The sequence below is a fragment of the Canis lupus genome, chromosome 34, assembly GCF_003254725.2.
Source record: "Canis lupus dingo isolate Sandy chromosome 34, ASM325472v2, whole genome shotgun sequence".
Taxonomy (NCBI): Eukaryota; Metazoa; Chordata; class Mammalia; order Carnivora; family Canidae; genus Canis; species Canis lupus.
This window is the reverse complement of record NC_064276.1, coordinates 10537828-10556403: the sequence shown is the minus strand read 5'-3', so window position 1 is coordinate 10556403 and position 18576 is coordinate 10537828. Positions and strand designations below refer to the sequence as shown.

General features: G+C 55.7%; 1 long non-coding RNA gene across 2 annotated transcripts; it reads right to left on the bottom strand.

The window, feature by feature from the left end:
- Nucleotides 1-9825: 9825 nt before the first annotated feature.
- LOC112662862 (uncharacterized) lies at nt 9826-10526 on the bottom strand. 2 transcript variants are annotated; one of them, XR_003138906.3, is made up of 2 exons: nt 10108-10526; nt 9826-9989 (listed from the first exon to the last, which is right to left on the bottom strand). It is a non-coding gene; the product is annotated as an uncharacterized LOC112662862 (long non-coding RNA). The 2 variants fall into 2 exon arrangements; XR_007408269.1 differs by having other exon boundaries at nt 9826-9945.
- Between the last annotated feature and the right edge of the window lie 8050 nt (nt 10527-18576).

Sequence of the window (18576 nt, the reverse complement as noted above, 5' to 3'; positions counted from 1 at the left end):
CTCACAAACCCCCATATGAGCCCACAAGCCCCCACACACGTGTACAAGTCCCCACAGAAGGGCCCACGAGCCCCCACATGAGTGCTCACGTGTCCTCACATTCTCTCATGAGCCCCACATGCACCCATAAGCCCCAACAGGCATCCATGAGCTCCCACATGCAACCATGAGCCCCCATATGTGCTCACAAACTCTCACACAAATGCACGAGTGCCCACATGTGTGCACTTGCACCTACAAGCCCCCACTTGCGCCCATGAGCCCCCACAGGTGCCCACAAGCCCCCACATGTGCCCACGAGCCCCCACATGTGCCCATGAGCCCCCACATGTGCCCATGAGCCCCCACATGTGCCCATGAGCCCCCAAATGTGCCCATAAGCCTCCACATGTGTGCATGAGCTCCCACACGCACCCATGGGCTCCCACATGCACCCACGAGCCCCCACATGTGTGCATGAGCCCCCCCCACACCCACGAGCCCCCACATGTGCCCACGAGCCCCCACACACACCCACGAGCTCACACCTATGCCCACGAGCCCCCACCTGCGTCCAAGAGCCCCCACATGTGCCCATGAGCCCCCACACATGTGCACAAGCACACAAAGGCCGTCCTTGCCCCTGGAACGCTGGCCGAGCCGGCAGCAGCAGTGGCAGACCGCCTCTGTGACCCGCGGTACTGCACACCCTCACGGGCTCCAGACCCAACTGTCAGCGTCTCCCCGCCAAGCGGGCCTGCCAGACGACGTGGCTGTTAATGAGCTGGCAACTCCCAATGTCATTAGGGGGCTCGGAGGCTGTGGCGGGGGAGCGCCAGGTGCCCAGAACAGACCGCCTCTCCCCTGCGCCGCGCTCGGCCTGGGCAGGGCCGCTCTCCTTTCACTGGTTCTCCCCCAAAGTGGTATTAGAAGTAGGCGCTTAATGATAATGAATTGAATTGTTCTTCTCAAAAGTGGACTGATTGGCAAAATTCCGGAAACCGAGAGATCCCTGATGCTGGGTAAGAAAACAGAAGTAATTGGATCACACAAAGAAAATAAGATAAACATTCATTAAAATTACAGTAACAGGCTGTGATGAACGAGCCAGAGGAGCGCAGCGCGCCGGCCCTGCTGGCCTGCCTGCCGGGGCGTCTGCGCTGTCTGCCCGCCGTGCCCGGGGAGCTGCTGGGACAGGCATCCAGTGGCCCGGAAGCTCTCCTCTCTGCCTTCCCTTCTTATTATTGGGTTTCCCAAGTGGTTTATGGAGTTGAGACCTTCCAGGTGGAGCACACCTTCCTTACTATTATTGTTCAGAATCGGCGTTTCTGGACATTTAAGGACGAGCCGACACTTTGGGCAAAGGCAAACCCAGCGTGCTGTCCTGCCTTGACTCAGGTGTCCCGGGCGTTCTCGGGAGGGACTCAACTCTTGTGGCGACTTCCACAGACCAGGAGATCACTGGAGGGGCCATGTCAGGAGGTCCTGAGTAGAAGTGACCCGGGTGGGGGTCCCTCGTGTCACCGCCCTCGGAAGGCCTCTGCTGGCTGTGCCTGCTGCCCCTCTCCCGAGCAAGCACACGGCGGTGACAGTGAGCGGCACAGGGGTCCGGCGAAACGGTGGCTCGCCAGGCTGGCCCGAGGCGCCGGGACATAAACCGCCAGTGTGTGACCTCTGAGTGCCCGCCGTCCGGGGGGTCGGAACTGGCTTCCCTCAGAACGCACCGGGGCGGTGTCTGCAGCTCTGGCACGAGCTCACCCTCCCGCATCCGCTGAGCCCTGCACAGGCAGGTCGGGGGACGCCGAGTTTGTGGTGGCCATGCAGGTCCGTGTGGGGCAAATGGGCTCTGCATCCCTCCTGGGGCCTGGGACACCGTGTGTATGGAACAGGCTGAGCAGGGTGCTATGGAGGGTGAAAGTGAGACCCAGGGTGGAGCAGCCCAGGGCCCTGCGTCTTGTCCCCCAAGCGGCTGCTGGCCCTCCATGCCATCCCCCAAGCAGCCTCTGACCTCCGTCTCATCCCCCGAGAAGCTCCTGACCCTCCCTCCTGTCTCCTGAGCAGCCTCTGACCCTCTGTCCCATCCCCCAAGCAGCCCTCGGCCCTCCATCCCATTCCCCAAGCCACTCTCAGCCTTCTGTTCCATCCCCCGAGTGGTCCCTGTCCCTCCATCTCATCCCCTGAGGGGCCCCCGACCCTCCATCTCATCCCCTGATTGGCTCCTGACCTCCTGTCTTGTCCCCTGAGCAGTCCCTGACCCTTCATCCTGTACCCTGAGCAGCCCTTGGCCCTCCATCCCATCCCCCGAATGGCCCTTGACCCTCCGTCTCATCCCTGGTGCAGCCTCTGGTGCTGTCTTGTCTCTTGTCCCCTGACCTTGAGTAAACAACTGCTCCCAGATGCAGAGCTCAGGTTTGGATCTATTCTATGGTCCTAACCACAGGCCCCTCCTCCAGGCTGCCGGGTTGATGAAGTGACACACGTAGAGTGTCCGGGACCCGGCGGTGCCCCTGAGAAGAGGGGTCAGCTTCCCTGGGAGATATGCTACAGCCACGTGAGGATAACAGCGAGGACTCTGGTGGCACCAGGATAGGCCTCTCAGTGGAGCTGCCCCGAGCCAGTGTGCTGGGGTCCCCAGGGCCGGTGCTGCGCACAGAGACACCTGGGCTGTCGGGCAGGCAGTGGCTTCCTCTCTGTGGGTTCCAGGGTCTGGGCAGCGTCACTTGGCTTCTTGGCTTCTCCCGGGACACTGTGGGGTAATAGTGTGCCGAGGGTCTGCTCCATCCCAGCAGGGCCGGGGGCCTCGCTCACCCTGAACCTTGCTAGCCGGCAACCCTGGCCACTGCTTGGGCCCCAGAGTGCCACGTGGTGACCGGAGGCCTGGCCCGGGGACCTCCTGTGTCACTGCCTTCCCTCTGGCCCACCACCTGGCGGGGCTGATGGTTCTCCTGCCCACATTGTCCTCCTTCCCACTGGACTCTGGCAGAGGAGGCGTCTGGCCCTCAGGGAGGAGTGAGAGTGTGGCCGGCCACCCAGGCAAGACAGCTGTGAGCGAGGGGACAGGGATGGTGCAGGCAGCAGGTGAGAGGGGAACTGTCGCTCTGCGACCCTGTCACCCACCGGGGAGCTTCCCCATGCCCCCGCAGACTGTCTCATCCACAGGGGCGGTCTCAGGCTGAGCCCCAAACTGTACCTGGCCCTGCTTTCCCTGAGGTTGGAGGCTCTGAGGCCCATGACCTTATAATGTCCCCCTGACCATCCCCTGGGACCCACATTTCTGTCTTCCTTCCTCTCTAGGATGGGATCCAATCAAAACCAGGTCCCGAGGTGTCACCTGTGAGTCATTTCTCCCTCCTCACTGCCTGACCCACCTGTCCCAGGGGCAGCAGCTTGCTCACAGGCCCCTCCTCCAGGCCGCCCTCCTGGACTGACCTGCAGATGCCAGGGACAGCATTCCACAGCCTGCCTCTCTGCTCCCAGAGGACATAGTTCTAATTAGACTCCCTGGTCTCCATGAAGTGCCAGTCTTTGTGTCCCTGCAAAGTCCCTGGTCTGTCCCAGAGCCACTTTCGAGATTCACAGCAAGCCCCTGCACGCTTCACCCTGTAGGCGTTCGCGTGAGAACATTTGTCCCCATCATGGGAGCCGGTCCTCCACGTCATGACCCCGTCATGTCACGCCGTGATCATCTGTGTACATGCCACGATCTTGGCAGTTGGAGATAGCCGATTTATGTGCACCTTGGGCCTCGAGTGGCCAGATCAGGGCCCAGCATGGACAGGGCACTGTCCGAAAGCGCAGGCAGGAAAGTCGATGAGCATGACCTACATCGGGCACGGGCTCGTGACGCTGACCACTTTGCCTTGTGAGATCCTGCCTAGGTTTTAAGTAACATATGCTGGGTGAGTGAGGTTGCAGACATGGAGGGGAGGAGGGACAGAGGGAGCCGGGAGGATGAGTGGGGTGACACCCCGGGGAGGGCCCTGGATGCTGTCCAGGGATTCTGGGGTGAAAAGCTCCATCTCACTGGAGGTGTTCAGATGGCTCCTTCTAGCACAAAAGAGTTCAACCCCCGCCCCTGGCTAACACCGCACAGGAAAGAGAGCACTTCTTTCTGGGTGACAAGTTCCAACCATCCTGTCTAGCAGGTTCCCTTCCCCGATGTCGCTCCACAGAGATACCCACAGTCTGACTGTCTCTGGGGTCACTCTCCCTCTCAGGACACTCACACAGCAGTTTCACTCTCACTGTTTCACAGGAACATGGGTCTGTGCTCAACCCGGCCCCCCACAGGTGGAACCCAGTGCCCTGGGGACGTCTCCCCACATGCCTTGTCACGGGAGGGTGATGGGAGCCCAAAACCTTGTGGGGACAAGCAGAGTCCCTGGCTCAGTGGCCCAGACGGTGCACAAAGGGATCCCTGCTACCATCAGGTTGCAGTTGGACTTGTGTTTTTGTGTCCCAAGGCACCTGTGTGTCCCCTTCGTGCTCCTCAGCCTCCGGGATTTGGAGAAGAGCTGGGGCTGTGGCAATGCAAACCCCGGTACTTAACTGCTTATGGATATTTTATTTCAAGCTGTAGGTAAGAGGAGAGCTTTCCATTGCTGAGCACGCAGAGGACACGGTGTCCAGTCCCAGCCGTCGCTGCTTGCCCATAGCCAGCGTCTTGCAGGCACTGGTCCCACCTGCTCCCCACGCTGGCCGGTGAACATGGAGAGTGGTGGGGCTTCCTTTTGGTCACCAGGACCTCACGGAAGGCACGGCTTTCAGAGCAGACCCTCCGCTAATCTCTGCTGAGTGGCCCAAGCTCTTGGCCAGGCAAGCCCCTTCTTCTGGTGGGTTTGTCTCCATGAACTTAGTCATTGGCGTCCACAGGAAGCGAAGCCAAGACAACACACACTGGGGAGGCTACAGGACCAAGCGATGTGCCCTACGAATGTCACATGATGTGCTGCTTGCTCACATTACAAAAATAGGTTTGTGTTCACTATGCCCCTTTTGAAATGCACATTAAATCCACAGCATAGATTGTAAGAACACAGGGACCAGAACAACACCGGCCGGAGGGAACCTGCCACCCAGGAGTCTGGAGGTGTCTTTACCATCCCAGGAGGTAATAGACGGCACCTCCTCCTGACACAACTCCTTAACAGATCACAGGCGGTGTTTCCTGTGAGCATGTGGTTCTCCAAGGGAGGGATGTTGTTGACGTTTTCACTTTTGTTTACTGTTATTGCCTGGTGTCCCAGATGCTGCCACTGTGAGGTTGGGTGGCACAGCTGTCCCCAAGCCAGTGTGCCATGTGACCCTCCTACGAGGGAACCAACAATGTGGGAGAAGATTCCAAAGTGCACAAACAAACATAAACACCACAATTTGGGCTGTTTCGTGGTATTCTGAAGGAGACTGCACTGCCCACCCCACCTGCGTTATTTCTGCAGCAAATTACATGGAAACTGGGCTCCAAATGGTAATGATCATATATCTAAGCCGTACCTTGTTTATGCATAATTTGCTTCCATTATATTCAGTCTTAGGCAGCAATTCATGAATCAGCCACCCAGCCTCATTTTTCACTGCCTGCCTGCCCTCCCAAGGTCGGACAGTGCTGTGTGCTCGCTCCAGGCTCGACGGGCAGCCACCTGCACCCATCGTCAGCTACCAGCCTTCCTTCTCCGTGACCGTTGGGCTGTGCAATGTTAGCAGGCAGGGCCTTACACCTGGGAAGGCTATGATGGAACTGGGGGAGGGGTGGAGAACAGACCGTCCAACACACAAATGCAGCAGACCCTGGGAAGGACAGCTGGACAGAGGCCATGAGGCTAGAAACTGCACCAAGACTTAGGGATCACATCACGTCCTTAAGAGGTCAGAGACAGTGCCTGCACTAGAGCCATCAGCATAAAAGGGTCTTTGATCTTCAGGGACTTATTTATCTATCCCTTGCCGTGTGCCAGGGTCTCTGCTGGCTTCATTGCCAACTCAATGCTGTTAGATCCCCGGAGGACCCTTCGAAGTAGGTGTTTACCCTCACTGTTGTACCTATGGGCATGATGCAGTCCATGCCATTGGATGTGACTATTCCCTGTCAAAGAAATAGGATAGAGAAGAATTTTTTCTCAGAATTTATCTCTTAATAGAAGAAAAAAAAAAAGCAAGCTCTAACTCTTAAAATAAATGGTTTGTTCAGATTTGCCATCAGCAGCCTGCATTGGTGGCCTAGCACCCTGTGGGAGCTCCCGCCCACCGGCTGCATGTGGCTCTGGAACAACAGGTTTGCAGTTACTGAGGGCTGAGCTGATGCCGCATACCTTGTCAGAGTTGGAGATGCACGTCTTTCCTCACTAAGTCTTCCTTGCTCATCTCCTGTTTGGAGATGAGACCCCAGCATGGTTTGGCTAATTATTTTCAGTCAATGGGAAATAATGTCTACACCTCCAGGTCCAGGGTGGAGGACACCTCTGGACTGCAGCCTCAGCCTTGGTTCAGGGAGAGCCACGCTGGTCTGGGCTTTGCGGTGAGAAGAGCCCTTGGCAACGCTGCTGAGGATGCCTGGCTGGTGGAGCCTCCAGGATGCAGCTGCTGAAAGTGTGGCCTTCACCAACAAACAAACTTGTATTCAAGGATTTGTTAGTTAAGCTGTGTTTTTTTTGGCCTTTTCCCAAATATATTGGTCAAGTGTCTGTGGGGTTTGAGGTTGGAGAACAGAAGCCAAAGGTCCCCTTCTGCTGTTGCTCCTCATGCCGCCTTGAACTTTGCTCAGGTGCTGATCTGACTGCAGCAGGGAGGAGGCACAGGTGGCGCGTGCTCACGTGCCTCAGGAGGTGAGGACAGGGTAGGCAGGTGCAGAGAGGAGCCAGGAGACTGGGAGGAGACAGACTCCTCTTCAGCGTGATTGTCCTGCCAGCCCTCCACGCACCCCCTGAAGGGCCAGATTCCCAGGATGGAAGAGCAGATGCCAATTTACTTTTCCTTCCCGGTTGAAAGGACTGTCAGCTAAAATCAACTAATCACAAGTTCACCCCAAAACGAAGAACCAGGATTCCATGAACTAATAGCCAGAGGCCTGAACTGTCGTCATTCTAGTCATTCCCTCAGCCCCAGGGTCACCCTCCTCTCCAAGTAAAGCTGCCGGTCAGACCGCACACACCATCCAGCACCGCCATCAAGGCCGTGCCCTCTGACCCAGCCAGCACTAGACCTGGTAGGCCATGCCTGAGATGGGGTCGGGGTGGAGGGGGGAGCAGGAGCTCTTGCCTGGCTTTGTTCTCAGAAGCACTGGGGGTGGGAAGGACGGAAGTGGGCCTGTCTGCAGAGACGGAGGCCTCAAGGGCTCTGGGGCACAAACGAGCACCAGCCCTCCAGGAGTGTCCCGCACACCTCCAGAGAAGGACTCCACCACTGAGCGTGAGGCCAGGGAAAGAGAGGCTCCTTAGCTGCCGGGGAGCTAGATGCTGGATTTCTGTCCCTTTGGGGCAGATGGGGTGACAGGGATACCCGAGTGATGGAGCCTCATTTCTCTATCCCCAGGTGTTGTTGGAGAAGCTTCAGGACCCTGGAGCAGAAAGAGCTGAATGGACCAGAAGGTGTGACCCAGAGGGTCCTGGATGGCCCCAGGGCCTTGGCAGACCGTCATGTGGGCACAGAAGTGACAAGGCCCCTGCCTCAGCTATGGGGTTTCTGGGTCCAGGGCTGTACTGCCTGGCCGGCCGCTCTGGCCCACATGCTTGTAGCACGTTTCTGTGTCGTGTGTCATTGCTGTGACCTCATGGGGGACCACAGCACCCCCACCATCCCTACCCCAGCAACACAGGCAGACTCACCCTAAGGCTAAGGGAGTTTAATTTTCAGGTCCCTTCTCTTGCAATGACCCTTTCATAAGATTTATTTTGGTGGTTGTAATCTTGTATTTTCTTTGTAGAGAGGTGTCCCAAATTATATAAGTTTAGAGCTTAAAAAACCCTGGCCTAATGAACTCAAATTGAATTATAGATTTAAATACTAGTAATCACAAATAATTATAGGCTTAGACATAAGGCGAAAATGTGGGTGACCTTGGATTTGATGTGACTCACGACACCAAACACGTGATCTGTAATGGAAAAAATTGGTTAAGTTAAACTTCGTTAAAATTAAAAACTTCTGCAAACCTACCTATAGTACATCATTAGTTTCAGATGTAGTATATGTTGGCCAATTGAATTTAAATTTAAAAAGTAAAATAAATAAATAAATAAATAAATAAATAAATAAATAAATAAAAGCTTCTTCAAAGACACTGTTCAGAGATGAAATAACTTTCAAAACATAGACCTGATAAAACCTTAGTATTCAAAGTAGAGCAGTTACAGCTCAGTAACAGTAGCCCGATCACCACCTAGGGTCACAGTGGGAGTTAGGGCTTCCACATATGGACTTGGGGGATGTGGTTCTGTCCACAGCAGCCCCCTGGGCTGAGACCCCAGCCACCCAGCTTCCCTGGAGGAGGCCGCAGTCGTGTGGGTGAGGTGTCAGAGATGGCAGAGCTGCAGAAACCCCCCTGCCCATGGTGTCCTAGACTTGGGACACCACAGAATGTCTGCTGTTTTAAGCCTCTGTTTTCCGGCTCTGCACTGTGTGGCCGGGAGCTAGGGATCCAGGAATCGCGGCTCTGACGTCCATGGGCGGTAGTGGCTGCCGGTGCCTCTCAGGAGTGAAGCTCGCTGCAGCCGGTCTCTGCCCAGGGAGGACCAGGTGGGGGGACCCGCAGGCAGGAGCATTGCTGACACGGGGCCCAGGCGAGGGCCCAGCCATGGCAGCCCTTCTGTGCTCGTCCTCTGCGGCCGGGGCCCGGTGTGCAACCTGGAACCGCTCCTCACCCTGCTCTTGCCTCACGCTGGCACCCTCGTGTTCTGCTGCAGACCAGGCTGGTCACATTGGACCCCAGGGCCCTGGCAGCTGGTCTCCCAGAGACTCTGGGAGCAGGGGAGGCATGTGGACCTGACTGCCTGAAGGGCCTGCCTCACTTGGCATTGATGTCTCTCCCCCTGGGAGGGTTGCTTTGTGGTTGGGCCCGATTCCATCTCCCCTCTGCCTGCCCACCAACCGTGTCCATGGGACCAGTAATGTTCCCATATAGCGAGTACCAGGACAGCACACCTGTCTGGACGGGCTCAGACCCAACCCGACCTTGAATTGCGCACGTGTGTACGCTGACAGTTATCAGCCACTGGTTTCAACCCAGAACCTGTCGAGTCTGCTCATCGGACTTCACGAACTCAGGGAGGTTACCCCAGTGTGGATCCCTCTCTCCACCTCTTGCAGCTCTGAGGGGCTCCCGACGGTGCAGGCACCCATGTCCGGGATGGGAGAGGATGTGCTGGCTGCTCTGTCTCCTGCTCATCCTCAGGGCCCATGGGGTGTAGGCAGCCAGCTGCACACTGGCCGAGAATGGACGATCCCCTGCCAGAGTCTCGGGGCAGGAGCTCCCCGTGGCAAATGGGGTGAGTGCAAAGTCCCCGTCCTGCAGATTTAGGGAAGGCAGGAGCCCCTCAACTGAGAATGGGGTTGGGGTGCACAGCCCAGGCTCCACCCACAGCACTGTGGAAGCCTATGAACACATAGCGGGCCATGTTCCTGCAATAAGATAATGACAACAACTGCTCATTATTTTACAGACAAGCCTTCTGAGTCTGTTAACAGCCCATGGGGGTCACCTCACAGAAGGGCTTCCCTGAAAACACAGGACGATTCCCAGCCAACCTCAACACCAGAATCCACCCCTTGGGTACATCTCCAGAGGGTTTGCGGAGTCATGAGTGCCGCCTAGAATGGTAGCGCAGGACGCTCAAGGATAGAAATGGACCAGCCTTAGCTTCAGCGCTGTATTATTATCATGTGACCTTCCTGACCTGGTGTCAAAATTGGATGTCACTCCGGAGTCAGGATCGGTGATCACAGGTCCTTAGCGCTGTCCCATGGCGACACAGGCTAGAAAGCAGGGCGTTGGCATCAGACAGTCCGCACGCTGTGTGCTGTTGGGCGAATCCGTCGCCCTCCCTTAGCCTTACACAGGCGAGGGGATCCCCGCCCCCAGGTCCCCCTGAGCATCATCATGGCCTCTGCTATTTGTAACCCATCCCTGGTGCTCACAATGGGACGCTGATGGTCGCAGGCCCCCAGGTGAAGGCGGCAGAGGGTCAGGGTGGAGATTGGCGTCCCGCGTCCGGCACGAGGCAGGAGCCCCTGGGGCGCCCCCGACAGATGGCTCGGAGCCCAGCGGCAGCCAGCAAGGGCGGCGGCGACTCCTCCACAGGCAGGTGTCGCGGTCGGAGGAGCAGCTCCACGGCCGCGGCGGCGGACGGATGCCTACGGCTCCGTGGCCAGGTGTCCCAGCCCCGCGTGAAGGTCACCTGCTCTCCGCCCCGCCGCTCTTCCAGGTGTTGCTGCGGCCGTAACATCTGGCCACGGGCACACGTGGGCCCGGGTCATCCATTGTTCCGCAGGCTGCCAGTGGGGCCGTGATGAGAGGACGTTTGCCGGGGGCTGCGGGAACCGGAGGGCGGTGCTGAGCGATCGCCGATGGCCTCGCAACTGACAGCGCGCTCGGCGGGCACGAGCGACAGGTGCCAAGGACGGCGCCCTGCTTTTCTTTTCGTTGCTCTTCTCCCTGCAGCCTCGACTCCGGAGCCCGGCGCCGGGGCCTGCCCTCCCCCCACGGCAGGTGCCCAGAGAGCGCAGCCGGCCGCGTGCAACGGGAGCCAGCAGCATCTGCCAGGCCTCAGCGGGCCGCGGCCTCCATCACTCTCCCGCCCCCCCCGCCCCCCCCCCCCCAGCGCCCTGTCACCCTGTCACGTGCGTGCCGACCCGGCGGCGGCGGTGCAGCCAGGGGCCTCGGCTGCTCCCCGCGCACAGCCCGCGGGGCCGTCAGGCCTGTCACCTACTTCCGTCCATCTGTCCGTCGCTTCCCGCGGCCGACCCCGCCGCATCCCGCCGAGTCCCGTATCCGCGGTAACATCTGCGTTGTCTGCTCATCCATCACCGAGTCCGTTTGGCTGATAAAGTCACCGTTCCTGTCGCTCTACAGCCATCCCAACGCTCACAATTAAAAACCTTCCCCTCCACGTGGGCTTTTTCTTTGGGGTATTTTTTCTTTTTCTTTTTTTTGAAAACTGGATGCTCAGCCTACCCTGTTGGACACGACACTCCATCAACCCTTAATTGCTTATCATGTCCTCGGCTCTCGGCACCTTGTATTTTCTGGGTCTTTCTGCTCCTAAGTCTGAGGGTCAATCTGATTTTAATTAGCCTGGGCCACAGCGAGCGCCTGGCGCTTCCCTCCCCGCGGGGCCGGCGTGTGGGGAGAAGGAACAGGGGACCCAGGGACCAAATCCTGTCCTCCGCACGTTCACGACCCTGTCTGCAGCCTCCGCGAAGAGAGCTGAGGGCCTCTGGGATGGGACCAGGTCCTGGAGCTCCCCGTCCCGAGCTGAGAGTCACAGGCTGGGTGCTCTTCTGGAGGAGAATGGCCGCGTCACGCTGAACCAGATGTTTCCTTCCCAACTCCTCCACGTGACATGACTTTAGGAACACTTTCCTTTAGGAAACTCTTCTAAGAACAAATGACCAGATCAACACCCGCACGGGGGCCACTCCTTACTCCTCCCAGAAGCCATGTCCCGGGGGTACTGCCAATGCCCCGACTGTGGGCCCCGGGCTCCTCGGCCCCTTGTGAAGCCTCAGAGGAGCCCAAGGGGGAGGCCACCACTGCTGGAACCCGCGAACGCCAGGAAGGGTCAGAAGGGCCTCACCACTCCCCTCCTCATGCTCCAGCTTGGTCAGCACATCCCACTTCAGCAGCCAACAATAAGTGTCATCCTCTGCACCCCCAGGTGCCACTAGGACCCCAGGGGCCTTTCGTTCGGGAGCCAGGAACTCCCGGCTCAGCATGTAGCCCCTATGGAGACACACCCCTGGCTACTGGAGAAGGGCGCCAGGCCTACAGCTTTGGAGAAGGTGGAAACCCCTCCTGTGATGCTCTGTGGCTGGACCCAAGCATCTCCAGTGCAGCATCATCCTTGGGCTCCGGATGTATGGTTAAGGTCCCAACAACTGTGCTTAATTGTTTCACCCCAACAGTGAACTTGAGGTTTCTGGATCAGAAGACTGAGTATTTACTTTCGGGGCACCTGTGAAGCCAAGTTCCTCTGCCCCAAGCCCTGAGAGACACAGTGAGGGCAGACATCGCCTTCAGGGGCAGGACCGCCAGTGAGCGCTCAGAGGTCTTGTGGGAACCGTGAGGCTGCAGAGGGGGAGGGACACCTTCACTCTCCAGGGCTCCCTGGGTGTTCAGAGTGTGGGCCGATGTCCCGGGAGAGAGGAGCCTCTAACTGGCCTGGTGTCTCACTAACTTTAACTTCCAAAGCGAGCTCACCACTCCTCATCTTTTGTTTGTTTGTATTTTATATTTATTTATTTATTTGAGAGGGTGATCGAGAGCCAGTGGCCGGGGGAACAGAGGGAAAGGGACAAGTGGACTCGCACCAAGGGCAGAGCCTCGATCTCATGACCCAGAGATCATGACCTGAGCCAGAACCAAGAGTCGGGCACTCAACCGACTGAGCCACGCAGGCACTCCCTCCTCCGGCCCCCGCCCTCCCCCCTCGTCTGTCTTTTAACACATGTCAGGAATCTTTATCGGAAAACTCTGACCATTAGAAACATGAAAATACTCACATTTTCCCCCAACAGTGTTTCCATGTTGCAGAGTCCATGTGTGCCTGGAGAAGAGGGTATACACTGGCTCTCTGCCTACGTACACCCAGGGCCAGGTGGTGCCCTGCCGAGGTCTGCGGAGCTGGCGCTGGTCGGGCACAGCTCAGACTTCCTCTCTAATCACCCGCAGGCCCGTCAGAGACCAATCCGGCCTCACAAGCAGAGCCTATGTCGCGTGGGCCCAGGTGTGGCCTACATCACTGACCTGTACTCACGCCCTCTGGACTGCAGCTTCAGCTCAAAGACATATGTAAAAACTGCAGTCAGCCCTCTCTGAAGTAGGTGAGTGTCGCCTCTGGACCTTCAGGTTAGTCCATGTTCCCTGCACAGAGGACGGCTCGCTGCTGTGGCCTAAAGCCCCTCAGAGCAGCACTTGTCTGGGTTAGGAAAGGTTTCCATAAAGGTTCCTAACGCCCCTCATCCAAGCACACTCCCACCCCATGCCCCCTAAGCATGCACTCGGCCCCTGTAACCTCACAGCCGACAGAAGACAGGTGGGGGACTGCGGGAGCCCCTGACCCAGGATGGCCAAGTCGCTGGGACACAAAGGCCTGACTTCTCAGCTCTTGTGAGTACACTTGTCCCAGAAGCGCTTTGTCAGGAGACTCCTAGCGTGGTCGTTACTGTGGCCTAATCAGGTCACAGCTCATTTATGTCAACTACATCGTGACTTTCTGGGTAATGTTGTATCTGAAGAGGAGACTGGGGACTGTGGTGAATAACCCCAAGCAAAGAAAACTTCCTGAAAACTGAAGCACTTTGCGTATGGGTTTTCGAGTCGTACACAACAGGTGAAAGACGTTTTAGCTCAACTACTGCAGTCCTCGTGTTCTTACACACACCAGTACCAGCGTTTCTTGGGAGATGAGGACTCACCAGTTGGGGAGCCAACGAACCCATCTCTCCTGTGTCTCACTGGTTCGCGGGGGGGGCGTCATTCTCGGAGCAGCAGGTGGACAGGACGTGCAGTCCTGACTCAGCTGCGTGCTTCACCTGCTCGCGCCCCGAGTCGCAGCAGGTCACAAAGTCTCTGACTCCTTTTCTCCATCCACATAAAGCAAACAGTGCTCACTTGAGAGATGACATTCTATGCAGATGCTCGTAAAGCTCTGAACGTACATTAGCCCCATAATTTAAGAAGGTTCTTCTCCATCATTTTCCTGATATCCCGCGAGGAGACATGGAGCATTGTCGCTCTTCCCTTCTTCAGCCTCCAGGGCTGAAAGACGTTCTGGCCCATTGGATGAAGCTGAATCACCCGAATCTGGAGCTGAGCTGCTGCTGGTGCTGGAGGTCCTGCTGACTGTGGCTCCACCATCTGGACTCCGGTCGGTCATCCTCAGCCACTGTGGCAGTGGACACACAGGGATCCGTGACCACAACAGACCCGGGCGGCTGTGTGACGGGCCCCTGCGGAGAGACGCCATGAGAGGCAGTGTGACCCAGTTCCCAACACTCCGAGGCAGGATCCACATGTGCCATCCCTCGGGTGGCTCCCCGGAGGCCCAGGAGCTGCCCGGCCAGCGGCTCCCCTGCACATGTCCACCTGCACCCTGTATGCCCTGGTCTGACTGCTGCTGCGACTGCATCAGGAACAGACAGTGTGACCGGCCCGCATATAGCGAGTTGTCGAGCACTGACATGGGCTGCACCCATGGGGGTGCGTCCTCATCTTCTCCAGGGTGAGGAGAGAGGTCCCAAAATTGTAACCCCTGTGGATGCATCTCAGGGCTTGCGGTAGCTTTGCAAAGTGAGGGTTTAACGGCCATTAGTAGTAAGATTCACAACAAGGTCCAAAGGTGAATGTGTCTATTAGCAGCAATTACCATCCTAATTGTTTAGGACAGTAAGGGGGAAGTTTAAAGCAAGTGAAAGAGTCACATGGTGGAGGCAGAAATGGCTTCAGAACTCTATCCTCCGGGCTTTGTCATCCCGTCCTAGGAAGCCAGGTGGAATTCCAGAACTGGGCGGCCAGAGGCCTCATTCTCCCAACAATACCCCAGAGAGCAGTCTGGAAACATTCCCCGTTCAGTCCAGGCCCTGCCCAGCACCATAGCTTTGTCTCTCTAGGATGCAGTTACCCCGGGTGATGTTGACCTGAAACTCTTCTCCACATGCAGCCCGTCAATCTCTCAGGCATTGGTTCCGTCCACCAGCGCCTCCTGGAGCACCTGCTCCATGCCAGGCACCTGCGCCAGGAGCACAGAGGAAAAGCCGCCAGGCAAGGCCTTCAGGGATGGGCAGGAGCTTTCCTCAGGCTGCCTTCCGTGAAAGGAGCCCTGGTCATGGCAGCTCCTGTCTCACAGAGGTCCACTGGGACCGTCCACGGCCAGGATCCCACTCTTCATGCGCTCCTGCGCTTGGACACACGTACCACAAACACATACTCCATAAGTGCTCCCACCCTCCACAGGCGGCCTCCTCTCTCAGCTCCACCCCGGGTCCTTGGGTTGTGCCAGCACAGGTACTTCTGGGTGTTTCTTCCTGCTTCAAATGCAAAGGCTCCTTTAACTGGATCTCCTCTTGGTAATTTCCCAACCTTCTGTGGAGAGGCACCGCAGAGTCGGAGCTAACTGCAGGTGTGCACACTGGGTTCGTTCTCTGCCAGCACCGTCCTCATCCTCCTCGTGGTCCTCTAGGTCCGTGGCCTCACCCCTGCTTCTCACCTGCAAAGACAGGGCTCGGGGGTCCCCCACGCTTCCCAGTGGCTTCTGATGCACCCTCCCCGGGCTCTGCTGCTCCTGCCTCTGCACCCCTGGACCCCGCGGACCCCGGGGATGCATTTGCTGCCTCCTCCACTGACGTCTCATGATGCCGTGTTACACCCACTTACCTAGATTGGGGGTTTGCATCTATTCTCCGGTAAAAATAAGACTCGACTTGTACCACTTTCTAAAGCTTTGTGTTTTCTCTGGGAGGGCAGTTGCTGGATGCCCTGAGGCGAGGTGGAATTGCAGCTCACCACGGGGCGCACCTGTCTTCGGATACCTGTTCTATGGTGAGTGCCGTCCATTGCAGGTGGTCAGGAGCACATCCTTAGCATCCTCCTTGGAGCACACCCATGTGGTGCTGGAAAAATAAAGATTTGTCCAGTGCTTTAAAATACTGAATACAACCAGCTTTTAGAAGAACCATGAAGTTGTCCCCCGGACCCTTTCTATAAACCTCTCCCCAGGGCCCCTTGGTGGCTCAGTGGCTGAGTGTTTGCCTTCCACTCAGGGTGTGATCCCAGGGTCCTGGAATCAAGTTCCACATCGGGCTCCCCAAAGGGAGCCTGCTTTTCCCTCTGCTCATGTCTCTGCCTCTCTCTGTGTGTCTCTCATGAATAAATAAATAAAATCTTTAAAATTAAAAAAATAAAGTCAAAAAAATATAAAGCTCTCCCCAAGTCACAGCCCTCAAGCACTCCCTTCTCCCACAGAGGCAATGAGGCAGTCATGACGTGTCAACATGATTCCATGAATCCCTTAAACCCTCCCCAAATAGATGGAGGGAGGTCCATTGATGGACCTAGAGGGTATCATGCAGAGTGAAAGAAGTCAGGCAGAGGAAGACAATTACTACATGACCTTGTTCACATGTGGACTGTGGCTGCCAGACGGGGAGGCGTCCGTGGATGAGCCAAATCACTGAGTTCACCAGTGAAGGGGATGAAGAGGGACAGACCTCCAGCTGTGGAGTAACCAAGTCGAGGATGGAAGGAGCAGCAAAGAGAGTAGAGTCACCAAAACCACGACTTTGTACGGTGACAGTGACGGGCTCACCACGGTGACCATTCCGCAATGCACATGAATGTCGAATCACTAAGTTTTGCACTTGAAACCAATGTAAAATTGGTTGTGAACTAAACTCCAATTAAAGCAAACTCTCCAAATATATATGGCAAAGCTCCAGCATGCTGGTCTGTGCTCGGCTCAGGCACCTCCCGCCCTGATGGCGCCGCCACTGTTGGCAACATCAATGGATGAGGGAAACACATGTGGATTTGCAAGAAGGCTGCAACCTTCCACCCTGGAGGATTTTCCACCAGACGTGACGCTTTTAGTCTAAAAACATCAGAGTCAGGCAGTCCGTGTGGCTCAGCGGTTTAGGGGCTGCCTTCAGCTCAGGGCCTGATCCTAGAGCTTCAGATCAAGTCCCACATTAGGCTCCCTGCATAGTGCCAGCTTCTCCCTCTGCTTGTGTCTCTGCCTCTCTCTCTCTCTCTCTCTCTCTCTCTGTGTCTCATGAATAAATAAATAAAATCTTAAAAAAAATCTGTGTCTGTACAAAGCTGGGCTTCCCAATGTTTGTGGTTGACTTTTCATGTAAGCACCATGTTGCAAGCGTATATTTACCCACAGAGATTCTTTTCACGTAGATCTCGACTCGGCATCAGGGGACATATGGATAATTAAGAACATGTGTCCAAAATTTAGGGAAGATACGAGTCTGTGGTTCTGACCAAACCATGTTTATTGGGATACATGTTCATAGCAACAGGTGCCGACTCTGGCCTGTAGCAACCAGGACAATCTCGTAATCACTGTGCCCTAAGTGTATATTTTAGGATGTAAGTTATTTATTTGAAACATGGTTCATTATAAAATCTGCCAGATTCATCTGTTTAAATAGTGGTTAGATTTTTGTCTTGTATCATGTTAAAATCTTCACTAGATTGTGCTCCATGCAAGTTGTCTTTATTATCAGGTAAGAGCTCCTCCAGCTTGTCTTGCAGATATGAGATTTGACATCGCTGAGTATTAATCCATGTTTTTGGAGTCACTGCTCTCTGACATGTTATATTAATGGACATTCTATTTTACCAAGTTCCTTCAGACCAGGGATCACATCTTTATTGCACATCCACAGGAGTACTAAGCATAGTTCCTGGCACTCAGATAAGGGGGAAAAATGTATTGAAAGACACACAAAATCCAATATATGTTAAGACTTGATTGGAGTAGTTAGAATTATTGGCTTTTAAAATGAATATAAATACAACAGGGCAGTAGTATTCATTCTACTGAACTGTTAGACTTAACAAGGAATTAGATAATGAAGTATGGCATGAACATATTTTGAGTGTCAACTATCTGTCTATAAATTTTAATGCATATGTACGGATGTGTGTATATGAATATAGATGCTAATAGTCGATAGGAAACTAGTCTAGAATATTGACTCTAATTCAATCTGCAAAAGACTTATTTTTATGCTTTTTTTGGGTTTCTTGAATCTTATTTCTGCAAGTAGCTTGAGTGTGAGGGCATACTTGATGATGGTAATGGTGATGGCTGACCATGGCCTCCCTCGTGGTCATAGGACAGCGCATTGTGATGATGGTGATGGTGATGGCATTGGTGATGGTGACAGCTGACCATGGCCTCCCTCGTGGTCACAGGACAGCCCATTGGGATGACGGTGATGATGATGGTGAGAGCTGGCCATGGCCTCCCTTACATGGTGTATTGTGCAGATGGCTTCCAGATGGGATGAGAGGATATACTGCATAGCCTGTCTCGAAGCCTGTTTTTGATTCACAGGCTGCTAACTCAGAGCACACAAACTGCTCTGGGAAACGAAAGGCCACAGGAGGTCTTGCCCAGAAGCATCCTAAGCTGAACCGCGCACTAACGGTTCATGGCAAGTCACTGGTGGCCTTTGCTTTTCTGGGGCCTGCTTGCATGATTTGGCAGTGTCCCCTGCTGCATCCTGCCCTAAAGATGCAGCTGGAGAGGTGCTCTCTCCACAGCAGGGTTTCTGCCCACAGAGGCTGCGGAGTGTAGGAAAGCCCAAGAGGCTGTTGGTCCCACTATCTGGGGCTCAGTCTCCAGACATGGCTGCAATGGGCAGCACCAGCAGCTG